Below are 18,910 nucleotides of genomic sequence, written 5' to 3'. Positions count from 1 at the left end.
GGCCATTGACACACATAACCCTGGCCCTGCCATCCTGGGATAGAGGAAAACTCAGCTGAAAACCTACCCCTAGAGTTACAATCTAAAATCACACACACACACACACACACACACGCTCCCGCAATGCCATTGCCAAAACATGTGTTTATATTTAATTATTTTGAGTAAAGGAAAGGTACTGCAGTATCTAATGTTGTCATGTGCAAACAAGAACTCTTCGTATTTAATTGGTGTGTGTTCTCTTATAAATTGGAAGTGTCTCTAGCTGTAGGAAGGCAGGAAGGCTGGTTTGGAAACACAGAGTATATCCCTTTAACAGAAATCCCTTTGACATCTAGGATTTTACAGTACATTCCAGTGCTGCTGTTTTCCACAAAACCCTACCTATCCTACATATATGATCCCCGTTATCTCGTAGGGTGATGTTAGAGATTGCAGAGAAAAAAGCTGTGCAGAGCAGACCTCCTGCATGACTGGGAAGACAACAGAGCATGGTGTACAGAGTGGGGCTGCAGGACAGCCCACAGCAGATTGTCATTACTGACTCTTCTGTGGTTTTGGGGTTGTCTTTTCTTGCCATCCACCAGTGGCAAGAGAAGTGGTGCGGGTAAACCTTTCTCATTATGCACCAAACATACAATTAGGCTCCATGAAGTTCCTGTCAAAGATTCCTGTCTAAGACTCCCCACAAATTCTTGGCCCAGGGCTGCAGGGAGGGCTATTTAGCAGGTGGAAGCAGGGTGATGGGCTATAAGAAGCTTTGTCAGTCTGTCTGCCCAATAAGGAATGGTTTCAAACTGCCCCCAAGAGAGTTGTTCCCAGGTGGTGGCTCCCAGGCACACCCAACCCTAAAAGCCCTGATACCTTATATTCACTCCCTCACTGGGTTCTAAAGTGTTTCTAATACCACACTTGCAAACTGGGAGAACTTAACAGCTTTCAGCAAGTTGCTGCATTTCCTTAGTCAAAAGGAGGGTGTTTGCTGGAGGGCAGTTAATTTCCCTAATCCATGTACTAGATGGTGAGACCTACTGGATGTGGGGCAGCATGCAGCCATTTCCTAGGACCTCACATTCCATGCTGTTGATCTGGGATGGACACTCAAGTGTCCAGGAAAGTAAAAAAGGGACCCAGCTGCAGCATCTTGAGGACTTCAACAGAAGACCCTAGATCTCAGGGCAGGATGGTCTTTGCTGCTCCTCAGTGCCTTCCTGCAGCTGGGTGGCAGCCTGTGCTGGAACAAGGATCTTAGGAACTTCCCAGCTCAGCAAGAGCAGGTCTTAGTGAGCAGACCCAGCAGCTCAGACCCAGCAGCTCAGACCTTACCACTATGTTAAGACAGCAGCCCCTGGTGCACACAAGAGGCCTTGGCTTCATTAGTGCCTGGGCTGCTCACTGGGCTGATGGGGATCCAGCACCACAGCTCCACCTGAGGACTCTGAGTGAAATAGGACACAGGAGAAATCTTGCTGTGCTCAGAGCCAAACTTGGCCTCTGCAAAGGGTGAAGTCCCCAGCCTCCTGATGCTGCTGTAATCCAGCAGCTGCTGAGCCTGGAGACATGGCATTGCCTTCTGAGGACTGGCATTCTCGAGACTCTGTTGGGTTAACCGGAGCCGCAGGAGAAGAGCCTCATGCTATCATGGTCAGCAAATCTCGTTTATTTCAGGTAGCATACACATATTTATATCTTCTATAATCAGCTCATACATATTGCAAAAGTTAAGCTCAGGATTGGTGCTCAGACTAAAAGTCAGCTACGCCTCTTTCTACATTCCTTTGTGGTTACATTGTTTGAGTAAGTTTTAGTTTAACCAGGCTTCTCCCTCTTATCTTTCAGCTACAATGTCTTGTTATCAGTCTTGTTATCGTATAGCAGCTGTGCTCAAGGAAATAGAAGCTTACTGCCTTGCTGGTTTACATGAGAGTTCCTGTGTGCTCAGCAAAACTCTCTCATGTCTGCGTGACCTTTTGCAGCTAGCCAGTTATCCATCACACTCTCCACAAGACTCTTACAGAATTCAGGGAGACATGGGAGTAGAGGCCTTGCAGGATGGAGGTCCCGCGCTGCAGTGAGGTGGTGGCTGGGCGAGAGAGCCCTGAGAAGGGACAGGAGTGTGTAAATTGGGATGGGGAAGTGGGGGAAGCTGAAGGCGTGAACGGAGCTCTAGGGGTTTATTGTACAGACGTGATTCCAACAGTTGAAGAGGGGAGACAATTTGCAAGAAGAAAACAAACAGACAAACAAAAAAACAAAACAAACAAAAATCCCAACACATAACATTGTGGCAAAACCTTCCGCAAGCCATACGCAGGCACAGGCTGCCGCCTGCCGGCTGCCTGACCACAGGCCACAAATCGGTTTTCCCCGGGGAAAAAAAAAATAAAAAAAAAAATTTAAAAAAAAAAAATAATAATAATAATAATAAAAAAACCACTCTTTACAGGCGAGTCCAACTTTTAAAGCCAGCTGTCTGAGGAGTGTCGGTGCCCCCGGGCCAGGGGGTGGCTGCAGCACCCGCCTAATAGTACATGGGTAAAACATCTGTAATCAGTTAGAAGGAGCTCCTTCTGCAGGCATGGGAATGCTCTGACACAACATCCCTTTGTGTGCAGGTGCAAGGGGAAGCAGGTTGCCTGGATCCTACAGGGAACTGACAGCAGTGGCTCACACACAAGCTGCTGCAGTCAGGCCAGCCAGACCTTAAGAACTTCATACATAGATTCGTTTGATCTGAATCACAGATCAGTTTCGGTTGGAAGGAACCATTAAGAACATCTAGTTCTAGACCCCTCTCATGGTCAGGGGCACCTTCCACTAGACCATGTTGCTCAAAGCCCCATCCAGCCTGGCCTTGAACATTGCCAGGGATGGGGCACCCACATATTCTTTGGGCAGTCTGTTCCAGTACCTCACCACTCCCATAGTAAAGAATTTCTTCGTCATATCTAATCTAAACTTACTCTCAGTTTGAAGCCATTCCCCCTTGTTCTATCTCTACATGTCCTAATACAAAGTCCCTCTCCAAGTCCTTTGTAGCTCCTTTGGGCACGGGAAATTGCTATTAGGTCTACTCAGAGTCTTCTCTTCTCCAGGTGGAGCAACCCCAGCTCTCTCAGCCTGTCTCCACTGGAGACATGCTCCAGCCCTCCAGCTCCACAGAGCTTCTCCATGGCCCTTCTCTGGAGTCCATCCAGCAGGTCCATGTCCTTCTTATGCTGGAGGCCACAGAACTGAACACAGTGCTCCAGATGATTTTTACATTTTAAGGAAATGGTTCAACAGAAGATGGTAGACATTCCCACCATCAGTTGGATATTAAGTGATCACCCTGTTCAAAGATTAATTTCCACATTTAAGCATTGCCCTATGCAAAAATCCCGATAAATTCGGATTTTTGGGGGACTTTTTGATCAGTTTTGAGTTTTTTTAAAGAAAACCCTCTATCCCCGAGTGTCTATGTGCTAATGACCAGGTCTTGTTCAGTATTTTGCTTAAAGAGTTGATTTGGGGAGTCTTTTAGAAGAAGCTTTTGCTGAGGGAAGAATGTAAGTGAAGAGCTAACAGCCTGGACTTCAGGAGCAGGGAACACTGTAAGAATAATGACAATCAAACAAGCCAAAAAAAAAAAAAATCCAGATAAAATCCAGACAAAACAGTAATTTCCTTTTTTCTTTTACATCTGCAAAGAGGTCACTGCAAAACCCATTCATATAAATAGACTCTTAAAGTGTCTAATCAGGTACAGATAAACAAATTGCAATACATTCTAAGGTTATCCTCCCTTTCACCACCACCTTTACCTCCCTGTAGAGCCCATGGAGGGAGACAGGCACAGAGCACTCAGCCTCCATCCAACTGGCTTGAGACAGGGTCAGTGCACCATGCTTTAGGGTATTCTACCTGACCAACAAAAGACCTGGAGGTCTGGGGGTGGTGTGTGTTGTAAAGACATCTCAGCTTTGGGAGCCTAGCTTCCAGAAATGTCACTAGCTTAACTGGAGTCAGTTGGAACTTAAAACCCGTAGCACCAAGTAAACCAGTTACTGGGACCAGCTCAGGGGCATGGTCCTTTGAAGACTTACTGAGCGCTGTCACATCACTGAGCCAGTGCATACACTGAAGTAGATTTTGTGCCGGTAGGCTGAGCAAGTAAAGGGAAAGGGAGGGCCAACCACTATTAACACAACAAGCCACTGAACTTGTTCTGCCAGAGCTATTCAAGTGTGGTAGTTGCACTATCTGTGCACAGGATCTGTGAGGCACCTTCACTGGAACTAAAACACTGCCCACAACTTAAGACAAAGAGGAGAGAAAAACGGCTAATCTGTATGAACTTTAGTTTATGGACTCAGACATTCAGAGGGCTTTGTTAGAAGAATGCTGTGTCAGGAGGAGAATGGTGTAACTTTGAAATAGACTTTTTTGGATTTAGGTCTTGCTTTGGGAAGAAAAAAGAGAGACACAGACAGTAGAGGTCACTTGCAAAATATAGCTGGAGACTCTACAGCATGTGCAGCTTACTCTGATTAGAAGATGCTTAGAAATCAGCAGTTATGAAAGGAAGAAGACTCAGTCTACTTCCTATCATGAGACAAATGTAACCCAGTGAAGTTCTCCTTAGGCTATGCTTTTTATGCCATAAAATTAATGTTTCTATAGTCTCTTAAAAATGAGATAAATATACCATATCTCAAGAAAGATAAATAGCCTGCTGAGGTGTCCAGGGCCTTTCGTGGCACTTCTGTGCAAGAATGTGAAATGACTCACACTCATAACTAGAACTTCAGCACTCTAACTCTGCTAGAGGACTTTTGAGAGCTTTTTACTACTTCTCTTCAGCACTTCATAACCTTTCCTTACATGGTCATGGGAAGACAATGAGATCTCACATTCTTAACTCACATTGAAGAGCTTCTATGGGTAACTGCCAAGGTCTCAGGGTAGAGACAGGCAAGAAATGCCCAACCCTGCAGCTTCTGTGAGGGTCTTCAGTCTCTGAAATCTTTCAGTACTTTGAAATCTTCAATATCTTCCCACAGGACTTTATTGATTAGTACAGACTGATGATGTTATTTTATGTTAGGCATATCAGACTAAGTATATAGCAGTGTTGTGTTCTGTGCTGTTAATTGGTGCATATGAAGGTATTTATAGCTTCCTTTTTTTAGTTATGAGAAAGACAGTAGGAAGAGGTTGATTAGCTGACACTATATTTTGAAATTGTTAAAATAAGCTTGGTTAATTTCTGCTTTGTTTCATAAATAAAAAATCTGGATACCAAGTGGAAAAGGAATATCTTTATGGGGGAGCAGGAGGTGTTTCTTAGCTTTATTTTTCTAATAAATATTACATGTTCATAACAAATTATTCTTCAGACATTCAAGCTGAACACCAAGCTCCTAAAAAAAAAGTGCAAGGAAAAAATGTGGTTTTGCCTCCCAAATGGCATGCTTAGATGATTGTTATTCCCACAATATCAATTGTTCTTACTCTTTACTTGATAAACTGCAGGTGCTTGAAATTGCTGCAGCAGCTAGAATACTGATACACAATAAGGGTTCATGTCACATTTCTCCTGTCTGCTTTTAGCCTGAATTTACTTCATAGAAAAGGTGATGAAAAGGAGTCTCTTTGCAGAAAGGAAATAGAGCCTCCATATGCCTTGGCAGCTGTACAGTGAATAAAAGATGCTGCCAACAGGTGCAGAAGAGTAGAGTTCACGATATTGCTGGTTTCTCCTTTATTGCAAACATGCAGCAAAGCAGAATAAGACCTTTTCCTGGAAGACCCAGGTGCAAATGGAGGTAACAGTGGGATAGACTTGAAGTTTTCGTCTGTCTTCTTTGCGCTAGTGTTACCAGGACTTTGGTTTGTGAAATGCCCATTGGTGCAGCAACTATTTCAAGTGGTAAACAAAGTCTCATACTACTTTTGATTACATAATTATACTTTTGAAAATTAGTGTAAAATTTCCACAGCTTGATAATATGGCATTCCAGGTGTCAGAAATTGACTCTGTAAATTGATGTAGCTGTACTGATTTCAGGTATCAGTAGTACTTCTTCTTTTTGGTTCTGTTCCTACCAAATTTTGCTTTGATTTTAGCCAGGAAGAGGTCAGACCCAATTGAGATAATAAGTCTGTTTGGATTAGAAATTTCAGTGGTATTCTAACATCCTGTTCTAGTCTACATCAAAAACAGACCTAGCCTACATTGAGCAAGCAAGGGTGAGAATGAAAACAGATGCATTTAGATCTTTCTTTTCTGGATTTGGGCACTCTGTTTGCACCCTCCTGCTGAACAGAGCTTTTTACCTCCCTTGCTGCAAAAGAACCTGCTTTTATGTACATTCATATTTCTTAGACACAAATGTTCATGCAAGAGAAGGAAACAGAGCATACTCAATGAAAACTGGTGTGCTGTTGAGGTCTCTGGTTCGTGTTATAGTCCTGAAAAATTTATTAACTCCTCTCTCAGCTTTAAAGCATTCTTACAAAACCAAGAAGCTGAAAACATACTATGGGATGTAGATTTGTGAAACTGGCAGCTTTCTGGAGAGTTAAAGCTTACGAAAATCCAAATCCAAGCTAAAATGCATGGAATGTGAGCCTTGCCTTACAGCTTTATCCAAAATACACTGAGGTTAGGGAGAGTCCTTCCACTGACTTCACTCAGCTTTGGATCAAGCCTTTCAAAGATGTAAAACAGAGGCTTGAAATGCTTAGATTGTGGATGAGGTTTGGTTACAAAAAGGAATTGTCCAAGTTCAGAACTCGAAGGGGAAGCCTAAATGGTGGAATCTCAGGGCCAGAAGGTCAAAATTACACATAGAAACTGCACGCTTCATGTTGGCAAGCTGGCAGCATGAGCAGAGGAAATGTGAGAAGGGAACGACACCAGAGCAGCCCCAATCCTCAGTATGAGTAGCTACGTTAAGACTTATATATTTCCACTTTCTGTGACTGCTCCTGCCTACCACAGTGTTCTCCTCCTCCCTCACCCGTGGGAAATACTCTTCTCATGTTGATGGGAATGTGATTATTTTATTTAGGTATCCCTAGGAAGAAGGTGATTCAAATTTAGCACAGAAGCAGGACTTTCATACCACAGCAAATAGGAAGAGCAATAAAATCTCTGCGGTGTTGAAGTAATATAAATGTTCAGCAACTGGGGATTGCTTTAAGCATTTAAGAGGAGGGAGTGAAGCCACAGCCTAGCAGCTGCTGGAGACAGGGTGAAATTTTCTATTTCCTGTTTTACTATACATTTAAGCTTGTCTCAGGGCTAAGGTGTACCTTGTCTGCCAAATAACATTTTTTCCATCACATTTCCTTCAGGAAAGCTATAAATTATTTTGATACTTTGAGGAAATACATTATTATAGGAACAGGAACAACTTCTGCTTGTCAAAATGCTCAGCTTACATGTGAGAGCACACCTGAGTGTGTTTTCCTGAAATGGAGAATAAGGGTGGCCTCTCTGTTCAGATTATCTCAAGCAAGCCGCCCACAGTGAGCGATTCTGTTTGCTGGCACTCACGGGAGACGGTGCGTTCCTGGGCAGAAAGTTCACTGCGCAGCAGCGTCATTAGCGAGCCCTTCCGCTAGTCATTCCAAGTCTACAGAAGGTCTGCAGCAAGAATGCATTTCTGAAGCAGCTGCTTAACGATCTGAGGGAAACTTGGCTGGAAGAACAGCCACATGATCCTCCAGCCCCTCGAGTATTTTTGGCTTTCAGACGCTAAGTCCAACGTGACATGACAGCCTTACACAACCAAAACCTTACCATCAACAAATGGAGTAAGTGGCAGCTAAACAGAATGGGGAAGGAACTGTTCACCCACCTTTCCCTTTCTTTATTTATGTTTCTCAAAGCTTTTTAGCCTCTAGCAGTTCAGGTGGAAATAAAAACATCCCACAGTGGCTCTGGCTGTGGTGCAGGGCAGCACGCCAGCTGCCAGCAAGTTGTCCTGAGCATGCATGAGCACTACGAACATTTCATGTTAGGGCAGACCTACAGGCACAGACAGCTCTGGGCTTTTGAAAAGTTTGAAGGAGTTTGTTTTATCTCTAGCTCTAGCCCTCCATCATCACACTACCACTTTAAAAATACCTATTGGAATATAGCCCCTGAAAAATATCATTTGCAGGTCATGTGGCTCAACAGAGGGCTGGAAGAAACCATCACCTTGTCGTGTGATAATTGGTATCACTCTGCTCTTGGTCCCTATCCTTATATTCTGGAGATTACACCCCATTCCCACTATGGGATACAGATACAAATAAGAGGAAATGAGATAAAACTGTAGGGCCGGACACGCTAATGGCTTCACTCCCAACCATGAACCTAGAGCTAGATATATTTGCACTTACTCTAAATTCCATTTTCACAGTCAAAGTGGTGTAAATGAATGCTAGAGTTGGTGGGAATAAGTACTATTATCTTCAAAAAGATAAATTGATCTATCTAAAGTTCACAGAACACAGATTTTTCTTTGTCTGGTACAATCTGGAAATCTTACCCTAGCAGTGATAAGAAAGTGGAAGACAATGACTAGACAATTTTGTGCATCCCAAAGTCTTTAATTTAATCATGTATCACTCTTCAGGAGATCTGAATATACTATGCATTATTCAAAGATATGTATGAATTTCACATCAAACCGCACATATTTGTCTCTTTTGCTTCATACACAACCATTGCTAGAGTATGGATAATTGTTAGATAAAATAGTCTTCTTTGGATTTATCAAAGTACACAAAAATTTCCTTATAGCAGAAATAGTTCTGAGTTAACAGAGCAACAAAGAATTCTAAAATGATAAATCTTTTTTTTTTGGGGGGGGGGGGGGGAGGGGAAGGTTCTTTAAAGCAGTCTGCAGGTGAATACAGAATAAGGTGATTACCAACAAAATTAATTAGTTTCTCATTTATTTCATTTAAGCAAAAAAGTTGGAGCTCTCTGTTAATTTCTACACCAGAGTATAATATGTGGCTAAAGAAAAGCAATACACATGAAGAGGAGGAAAGCTGTCTACAATGTGTGAATGACTGATAAACATGTGGAAACCATTTGTAAAAGAAAACATAGCTTTGTTCCTTTCAAAATTTAAGAAAAAAACAGTAACTGTTTAGCCCCAGTATTGCTAGAACTGGTGTGAGAAGTTTCTCTTTGAGAACACAGACTCCTTTAGTTTAGGGTTAAGTGCCCCAAAGTTATCGAGATACCTTTGTTTAATGGGCAGAAATGTCGCTTGAATTTTTATTTATAGCTGCAAACTGTTTTTAAGGCAATCTTCTGGGTCCATTCAGAGAAAACATCTCTGCAAACAGACTCATGTAAATAATAAGTCCAGAAACAAGGATTGAAGGCTATTTACAGAAAAAAAAATTAAATTAATCTATATAACAAAGAGCTGTGGCCCTGCAAAATGGTCTGGCACTAAACAGACAAAGCAAGGCTACAATCTCCTGCACCAGGACAAATACAGTCCCTGAAGGTGTGAGTAGGAATCGAGATTGTTTTTTCCTTCCACGTAAGAATTTGTTACCCACCAAGTTCTGGGTGAAGTTCCGGGGCCCCCTTTTGGAATAGAATTTGGAAGGAGGGAGGCAGTATAGAAAAAAAAAAAGAAACAACACCTCCATGAAAATAATTCAAGGGTTTGAGAAATGCCATACCACAAGAGAGAATGAAGGTATTCCCACTGCTCCCATTTTTCAAAGGAAGGGAAAAAAAGGATGTAGCAATGACTCAGTTCCTGGGCCACCTTCACAGAGACGAAGTATCTGGTTCTAAAAGGCTCTTGAACTTAATGAAAAAGTCATGACACAAAGTGAAAGCTGGAAGCTGAAGCCAAATAAATTCAAAGAGGAGATAGAGCCTGATTTTTATTTTTTTTTTTTTTAAGCCATTGTGCTGATTAGGTACTGGAGCAAACTACTGAGGACAGCAGCCTGGCAATGTCTGCTGGACTGCAGCTATCAGTGGGACATCTGCTTACACAAGGCATGACTCCCAATCCAACACTTGGAAAACTGGCTGAAATGTGCAAATGTGTGATAAGAATGTGAGAGATGGAGTCAAAATTCCCCTTTGAGCCCCAAATGCTATGAAAGTCCAGCTGTACAGATTTGCTTTTGGTCCATGATCTCAAATGCATTTGAGGTTAATTTTCCAGCTCAGGAAGTAAATCAGTCTCAGTATCAACTGGAATTTGGTTTTTTAGACCTTAGCTTTGCAGATCTTTGATAGTGATGAGGGAAAACAGAAATGGTTGTCACAGCAGAGAAAAGTTGTTTCAAAAATCCTTGCAGTAATCTGTTCCTTTTGGACCTATAAAGCCTTAGGAAGCTTAGATGAAAAAAAAAAAGCATTTAGTTATTGAGGGGTTTTTTTAATACATTTTCATGTTTTAAAAGCAATGCTTCTGCCAGCAATTTTTATTGAATACTGTTGTTTATAGAGCCACTCAGTAACGAAATAGGAAGCTGTAATCACACTCTACATGCTTTGTGAGCCCTTGACATGGGCTGAATATCTGAGAGGTACTGTATTCAGACTATCTTTTTTTTTCCCTTTCTCAAAAATAATAAAAAAGATAATGAAAATCTGTCTTCAGAATTTCTCTATAAAAGGGGAGAACTCATTAGCTGAGAGACACACAAAATCCAGAGAGCTTATTATTCTTTTGTGATGAAGAAACCAAGTTAAGCCAGACATTGTATTTCAGTTGGATTTTCCAGCAGTAAAAGACTCTCAAAATGAACCCTCCAAGGGAGGAGAGGAATGACTGTGCTCTATCCCTTTGAGCCCCTGTGCCCAACGGGATGTCTCTGGGTCTTTGACCCTCGTGATTCCAGCCCCAGTGGATTGGCTCATTCCCACTCCTTGTAGAGGAAGAAGTTGATGATAATGATGATGATGATGCCCTCCCAGCCCCTAGATGATGAACCAGCAGAGATGCTTCCCAGTGGTTCATGCCAGAGAGGGCCTTGGTTATGTGCTTCTCTTTTCAGGCCAAATCTTGTTTCAAAACTGAAAGGCCTCAGGTCCTGTTTCTCTTGAGAAGCTGCTAAAAGGGACCCTTGAGCCCAAGGGGAGCTTTCTGGGCTTGGTGGGACCCTCAGGCATGTCCAGGTTGGGTCCCACCCAGCACCCACACACGCACAGATGCTCCACTGCAGCTCATGCAAGGACTGCCCAATAGCCTTGCAGAAGATGACACTGACTCATGCTGTGGTTCTAATTCTCTGTGTGGCATTATGAGGAATTCTAGAAAATGAAAGTAGAGTGGCTTTTCTTTTTTTTAGCACTCAGTATGAGTAAAAAGTTCATGGCAATCTACTTTCTCATGTAACTTTAACATCTTTTGCTCTTTAATGACCCTTTCAATGGCAATGAGATCAAGTTTTCCCTCAGCAAGTCTGCAGATGGCACAAAGGTGAGCAGTGCAGGTGACACAACAAACGGAAGGGATGTCATCCAGGGAAACCTGGGAAAAGTCTGAGAAGTGGGCCATAAGAACCTCATGAAGTTAAATCCAAGTGTAAGATGCAGCATCTAGATCAGAGCAATCTCAGATATGAGGAAAGACTGGGAGAAGTAGTTATTGAGAGCAATCCTATGGGGAAGAACTTGCAGGTTCTGGTGGACAAAAAGCTGGACATGACCCAGCAATCTGCACTCACTGCCCAGAAAGCCAATTATGTCCTGGCCTGCATCAAAATCAGCATGGACAGGAGGTCAAGGGAGGGGATTCTGCCCCTCTACTTTGCTCTGGTGAGACCCCATCAGGAGTGCTGCACCCAGCTCTGGGGTCCCCAGTACAAGACAGACATGGATCTGTTGGAGCAAGTCCAGAGGAGTGCCAGAAAAATGATCGGAAGGCTGGAGCAGCTCTCGTCTGAAGACAGCCTGGTATAGCTGGGATTGTTCAGCCTGGAGAAGAGAAGGCTTTGGAGAGACCTCATAGTACCTTCCACTACTTAAAGAGAGCTTATAAAATACACGGAGAGGGACTTTTTACACAAGGTAGATATAGGACAAGGTAGAATGGTTTTACACTAAAACCACTAAGGTTCATTGTATTTTCTGCATGCATGCAAAAGAATTGGTTTAATATTATTTAATTTGGACCATTTAAGTTAGTGAAGCTGAAGCATGTGTGTCATTACAGAGCTGAGTCTTAAGCTCACAAGCTATAAACAGTAAGGTAAGAAAGAGATGCAATGAGGTGCTAGGAGGAACGATGAGAGAGAATGGAGAAAAAAGAGTGACTGCTGACATCCTCAGTCATATAATCTTCAGTAAATATAGGAGTTTCATCTTATCAGGCAGGATCTTATCAGACATGTAACTCAGGATGATTTCCTTACCACTTACCAAATACACAGCTTCTAGCACTTGAACAGCCTCTATGTCCAAGACAAGAAAAGGACAAAGTATGAAATCTGATGCAGAGAAAATGTTAGCAGAAAGGTGTATTCTCATGGCATTAATGACCACATAGCCTTTATAAAGATATACACTCTGAAGTTATAATCTTCATATATTGGGCACATATGGGTGCTAGCATGTAAGTACACAACACCAAATATGTCCCATGCCGGCTGGAAAGAAGTGACCAAGTAATGCACAAATTAGTACCTATCTGCTGAGAATTTCCTTGCAAACAGAAAAAGGAGTGTATGAGGAGTGTCTTCTGATACACCAGCTCCTTTCTCTACAACCGACCAAGTTAGGTGTGGTTGTATGTAAAGTTTTTGTAGTTTTTTGATGCCCAGTTGCCATTTAGGTTATTGAGGGACTCTCCAGCCTCTAGATAAAGCAACCAGTGCATTGCAAAGCGAAGTTTGCCTGGTTTCATAGTTTCAGAGACTTAGGGTTTTGATTTGGAGTTGAAACATCACCTGCATTTGGGTGCATCGCACACAGACTGTAAAAGGGAAGCAAAGAAGGGCTAAAGAGAGATATTAGACAACTGATCTAGTAAAGAGAGAAGTACACCATTTGTTCTGGGCTGGAAAAACACCAGGAGAAGTCAGGAACAGAAGCACATTACCATATCTCATATATCACCCTGCACAGGCTTTATTGCTCCAAATAGTAATGAAAGAAGACAAGAGTACTCCCTGAGCCACCTGTGGCTACATCTGTGTTAGTAATTGGTGTGGAATGAATCTACTGGGTGAAGGACTTGCACTGAAGACCTAAACTGTACACTATTTACATCTCAGAAAGCTTTAGTGTAGACTGTCCCTTTTGAGGTCCCATGGACCAGCCATGGTGAGAGCACATTTCCTGGTTAAATCTCAGATGCAAGTAAAGTTTGTGCACTCTGAGACAAACGAAAGCACAGCACTGGGGGGTGCTAATCCACCTTCCAATGTGCCCAGTAGGACTGGAACTGACACCTGTAAGTAGCCATATAGAATGGAGGAAAGGAAAATGTGTGAAAGATTAGCACCCACACCCCAAAGAAAAAAACCTACAAAGACAAACTTGCAACTACAGATAGCACTAGTTAAGAATTCCTGAATAACTGTCCTCAAAGATGGATTGAAATAAGTCATCCTGTCCTCCCTGGCAGATTCAGATAAAACTGCCATGGATGGTTTGAAAAAGTTCACTGCTTAGTGGGTTTGGGGAGCTAACAAGGACAATGCACAGAAAATATCAAGGACAAAAAGAAAATGCTTTATCACATGGTACTTCAAAAAATCCACATTAGATTATTCATTGATATGAAAGCCCATATTGTTCACTGAAATTACTCAGCTTCCTTCTTCAGAAGAAAAATGCTCAGGAGCAAAGGAATGCTCCCTAACAGCCTGACATGAAATGCTAATGCATCACCGGTCACCAAGGTTACAGAGGTAGAGCAACAGCCCTTAGATTCTTAAAACAAATAAGAGTTCTAACTGTAAGTGGTTGTGTATGTGTGATTGCTGTATCTCTTTTTTCAAAGATGCTTCTCTGAGTGTAAATTCACATTTACTTGTTTTAAACTCCATTCATTTTCTGCTTTTCATTTTTACTCAGCTAGGAAAATTGCTTGGAGGCAGGCACAAGCATGATGCACTAGCTGCTGCCCAAACTTGCATATGAACTTAAAAGCCTGCAGCCGAACAAAACAACAAATACACCATGACACAAGAAACTTTCCTTTCATCCCCTTCCTCCACTGAAATATTTGCAAAAATATTTCTACACCAAAACATGTACATTAGACTGTAAGACAGTCATTAGGATATGTGATCACGTGAGGATGTGGTCTGTGGAGGATAAACCACAGCACTGCTGCCGAAGTGTAGCAAGATTAAAGTTAAGCCACTACTCATCAAACCTGCTCATAGACATCCAAGGCCATACTAAGAGACTGACCATCCCAGAACAGCTCAGAGATACATCCCTTCTGCCCTAAATCCCATATCCTGCTTCCCCCAGTGTCCAGAGAGTTACAGCTCCTGAGCAGGTAGCTTTGCTCTCTGCAGCCCTTTGGACTCCCAAGGCACGACAATCCAAACACAGGCTGAACCCATAAAAATAGCAACTATCCACAGCTTCCTGCTGCAAGGAACTCCTGAGCCGTAACACTTCTTTGTAAGTGATATTTTATTAGAATAAAGTTTTTTTCTGGTTCAAAACAAACCAAAAGAGGGACTCTCAAGTATTGGGAAGACTGAAATAAAGGAAAAGCTGGGTTATAATATCTAGTCCAAAACTAGATCTGCATTTGAATGCCCCACCAGACCAGCATTTGACTTGATGCTGGATAGTCTACTGCTAGTATGTACCACTACAAGCTGTTGGGACTATACCAATTTCTGCAAACTGATTGACCATAGCAGTTTCTGTGTATCTCTTGGTTCAGAGAAAAGGACACTTGTCAGCCTGTAGTCATGGCACTAATTTCCTGTGGGTAAGATGAAGCTTGAAGTTTCTTTCTTCCCTGGAAGATCAGAAACCACCTGAAGCTCCACTCTGAAGGAGGACAAAGAATCAAGAACAGTCCAGGTTGGAAGGACCTTTGCAGATTGCCTCGTCCAATCCCTGCTGAAACCAGTCCCGGCTTCAAAGCTGGCCAGGGCAAATGATGGACCACAGTACATCCACAGGATTAGCTGGGGTACCCAAAGCAGCTCAATACTGGGGCCAGGCACTTCCTGAGCATGTGATCCCAATATGAGAAGGGAATGGGCTCCCAGTAGCCAGTAGGTTTATGGCTCCTGGAAGACACACATACGAAGTTTGTGTATCTCGAGGCCAAGCTCAGCACAACCATGAGAGCGTCCTTTAGGGAATCTTCATGATGCCTCTTATTTCTGAATTCTTTATTTCATCTGGACACCAATGGCAAATGTTTCTGAAATGTCATGGTGTCTAAGAACCAGGAACCTAATCTGCTCTCTCAAAGGGTTTAGGCAGAAACAGGTGTCTCCTTATCAATTCACAAGGTCAGCTTTCAAAGCTAATACAGGTCCTTATTTTATCAAGTGACTCATGAAAAATTTATTCTTCACCCCATCTTTGCAAGCTACCACCTGAAAATATTCCACAGGCATGCCAGGCGAGGGCCAGACCCCATCACACACGAGAACAGCCAGAGCACTTGGCTGACTGGCACTCACCCCTCAGCTGACCAGCCAGACTGTTATGTAAAATTCCTCAGGGAGCAGTGAGGCATTCCCGGTCAGACACCAACAGTCGGAGGAGCAGCTGGATGCAATACTCGGGGCAGGATGAGGTGGGGATCTACAAACAGACCCCTATTTCCTCACATGCTTACTGAAACCACCCTTAGTTCCCTGCTCTGCCAGAGCCTCCCTCAGGCTCCTGCATGAAGAGCCATTTGTGGACAGTGAGTTTGTCCAGCTCAGATAAAAGACAACTGTACAATACTGGCCATAGTTGAGGACTTAGTGTAACACTCCATGAAAAAGAATTTCAATGACAAATTATATCTGCTGTGTGAGACACTGCTTTCTATATCAAACTAGCCCCAGTCAGTGCACTACAGAATTTTAAAGTAAATTAAGTAAGGGCATACAAGCACAAGACTGCCAGTTTTGAAAAAAAAAAAATATATATTAGCCGTAATAAAAGTGAGTATAAAACACCAGCATAAAAAGAAAAAGAAAAAAAAAAAAAACAAGCAAAAGAAAAACCAACAACAACACCTAAGGGGTTTGCTCTTTCAACAGATTGAAAGAGACTAAACCTACTGTAGAAAAAGTCAGGTCTTTGACTGAAGCTTGGGCCATGTTTGAGGATATTTAAGGCTCTCCCAATAAATTTTCTTGTGTCTATTAGTGAGTGTGTTCACCTGCCTCATTTTTCACAGAAGCAATACTGAAGTGTCTCTGCCTGTCCCTACCTTGCCAATTTTCAGAAGCTTTAGCTTCGAGGCTCTCTGCTTTCTGTCCATGTATATTCCAAGGCTTAATTTGGGGTTTTTTTTCCAATTGCAGGGATATTTGTATTCAAAGCTCTGTAATTAGCCCCTGGCCATTCACAACTGGTGAATGGTAAAATTCTACCTGCTACTGGTGAGACAAAGATTAATTACCAAATAAGACAATTAGAAGACAATTAACAGCAATTTACAAAGATACATTTTGTCTTGAAAAGGTAAAAGAAAACATGTTGCTGGAGCTACCAAACAGGTTGAAACTATTTTTGCTCTAAACAGCCCCTTAACCACAAGTCTTTCTGTATACATTCCTAAATACAAATGGCAAACATTCAAAAGTGCTTTGAGTGAATATGACTGATGATGAACATTAGTGATCATAAGTGATACTGCTTTGACAAATATTTCTGCCTCCAGAACTCTGATTAGACTGATTAATGCGAATTTCTAAATTACTTATTTATCATGAGATCTCCACAATTTTGTGGAATTTATGGCAGCTTTCATAGCATGAATTGTACCAGGAATTAAGCTAGAGACCAAAATTAACAGACACAGTTTGTGAAGATAAAGCACTAGAGACAGGCATACAAACACTAAAATGGCTCCTACATAATCATACAATTATTGGATGATGTCTCTACAGGTGAAGAAATACTGCCTCAATTATGCTTATGCTTATAGACTATGATCAATGTCTGACTTGAGAGGATGTCGTTTAAAAGCAGCAGTTGCTGGTCAGCTAGATCCTGAACAGTTGCATCATCTCTCTAATTTATACATAGTGTATCTTTGGCCTTTTCCACCCTGTAACTGCTGTTTCCAAGAAAATGGAAAAATCTCAAATATTTGTTATGCTTGTGCTATGAATTAAATATGGTTTTCACAAAGCAGTTTAACAAATTCAGCTGTTCTGATCAAAAAGCAAATTAGAAACTTATAAAACTACAGTCATAACAAAAATGCATTTCTGGGACTAGCAATTACAAAATGCTGTATTTCTTTACTTGTCTGAAAGAGAACCACTTTCAGAGGAAAAATCACCCATAAATACCCTTTGATGGTGTTCAAGAAAAAGAGTCTGGTGCCAAATGCCACACTGATATTTCTGCTTTGATTTATTTTCAAACAAACCAGCAAACTTCCCAACACCCCCACAAAAGCAGCTCCCACATGGTGCAGCTGGAACTGCACTTCAGTGCACTCGCCCTGCTGCTCCTGCTTGCAGAGCACAAAATACATCCCAGCTGTGCCTCACACCCTATGGGATAGCTGCCTCCCTTCACAGTAATTAACAAATCCATGATAATCACAAATCCACAAATCAAAAAGTCATGCAACTGTATTGGCTTACTGACACTGGACTGGGATGAAAATGCATGTTTCAAGTCCTCCTGGTCTCATACATAACAGGTAAAAAAATGAGATTTTTAGCAAATTATTCCATGGACAATTGAAAAGAAAATATTACACAGGTAGATCCAAAGCCCGAGAGCAGAGCTAGCCTCTGATTTTGGGTCAGCCTGGGAGCACCCCAGCATAAGCAAATTCCTCTCCTTTCTACTTGACTGAACATTTCTCAGGAGTCATTATATCAGTCAGGGAAAAGTAATGGCACTACTTCTAATCCTAGTGGAAAAGAGTGCCCTGTAGGCCACCTCTGTGAGGCTGTTGAGAACTGCAGCCCAGCTGTGGCATTAGGCATCAATAAGGCTCTACCACATTCCCCAGGTCCAAACCTCTGGCTGCTGAGCTGCAAGCTGCAACACCACAGCAATATTAACAGATGACAGTTTTGTTGGGGCTGAGCAGAATTCAATAGCTGGGAACCAGGGGGGGGGGGGGGGGGGGGGAAATAAAAAAATTTTAAAAAAACCACACCCACCCACAACCCCCCAAAAATGAAACAAGAAAAAAACCCAACCCTGCTGTCCCGTGGTGTTAAGCAACAAGAAAGACCATACATAGACCAGTTTGTCAAAAAGGAATAATCAATACTGTTGTCAATTTAGAAGTTGCAAGTTGTAAGATTCATCATGCCAAGATTCTTTCTTTAATTAAAAAAGGAATGTAGCAGATGTACTGTCTATCTTACCATAAACCAATGATTGTAATGATATGTGTAAAAGAGGTGAAGTTTTCTGCTACAAGCACTTGATGTCAGAGGAGAGAAATGGTTAGAGGAGACATCAAGCATGGCGTCCACAGGGTCTGCTGGCAGTGCTATAGGTCAAATAAATGCAACAATAATTACCCCTCCCAAAAGAGTAAAAATTGCAGCTGACTTACGCTGCAAATCTCTGAAGTGACGTATCACCATGAAAGAAGATAAGGGCATCTGCTGTCAAGGGATGGAGAAGGAGAGGGGTTGTGGAGATGGCTGGGGAATTGCAAGTATACTGAAAACCTGCGGAGGACAGATGTCTCCATGCCCTCCTTTGTTCTGTGCCATGCACCTAATGAGAAACTTCAATAGCCCCTTGATCTTTTGC

Source organism: Chamaea fasciata, unplaced genomic scaffold (genome assembly GCF_029207755.1).
Source record: "Chamaea fasciata isolate MVZ Bird 193981 ecotype frontalis unplaced genomic scaffold, bChaFas1.0.hap1 SCAF_2, whole genome shotgun sequence".
Lineage (NCBI taxonomy): Eukaryota > Metazoa > Chordata > Aves > Passeriformes > Sylviidae > Chamaea > Chamaea fasciata.
This window is presented reverse-complemented; position numbering follows the sequence as displayed.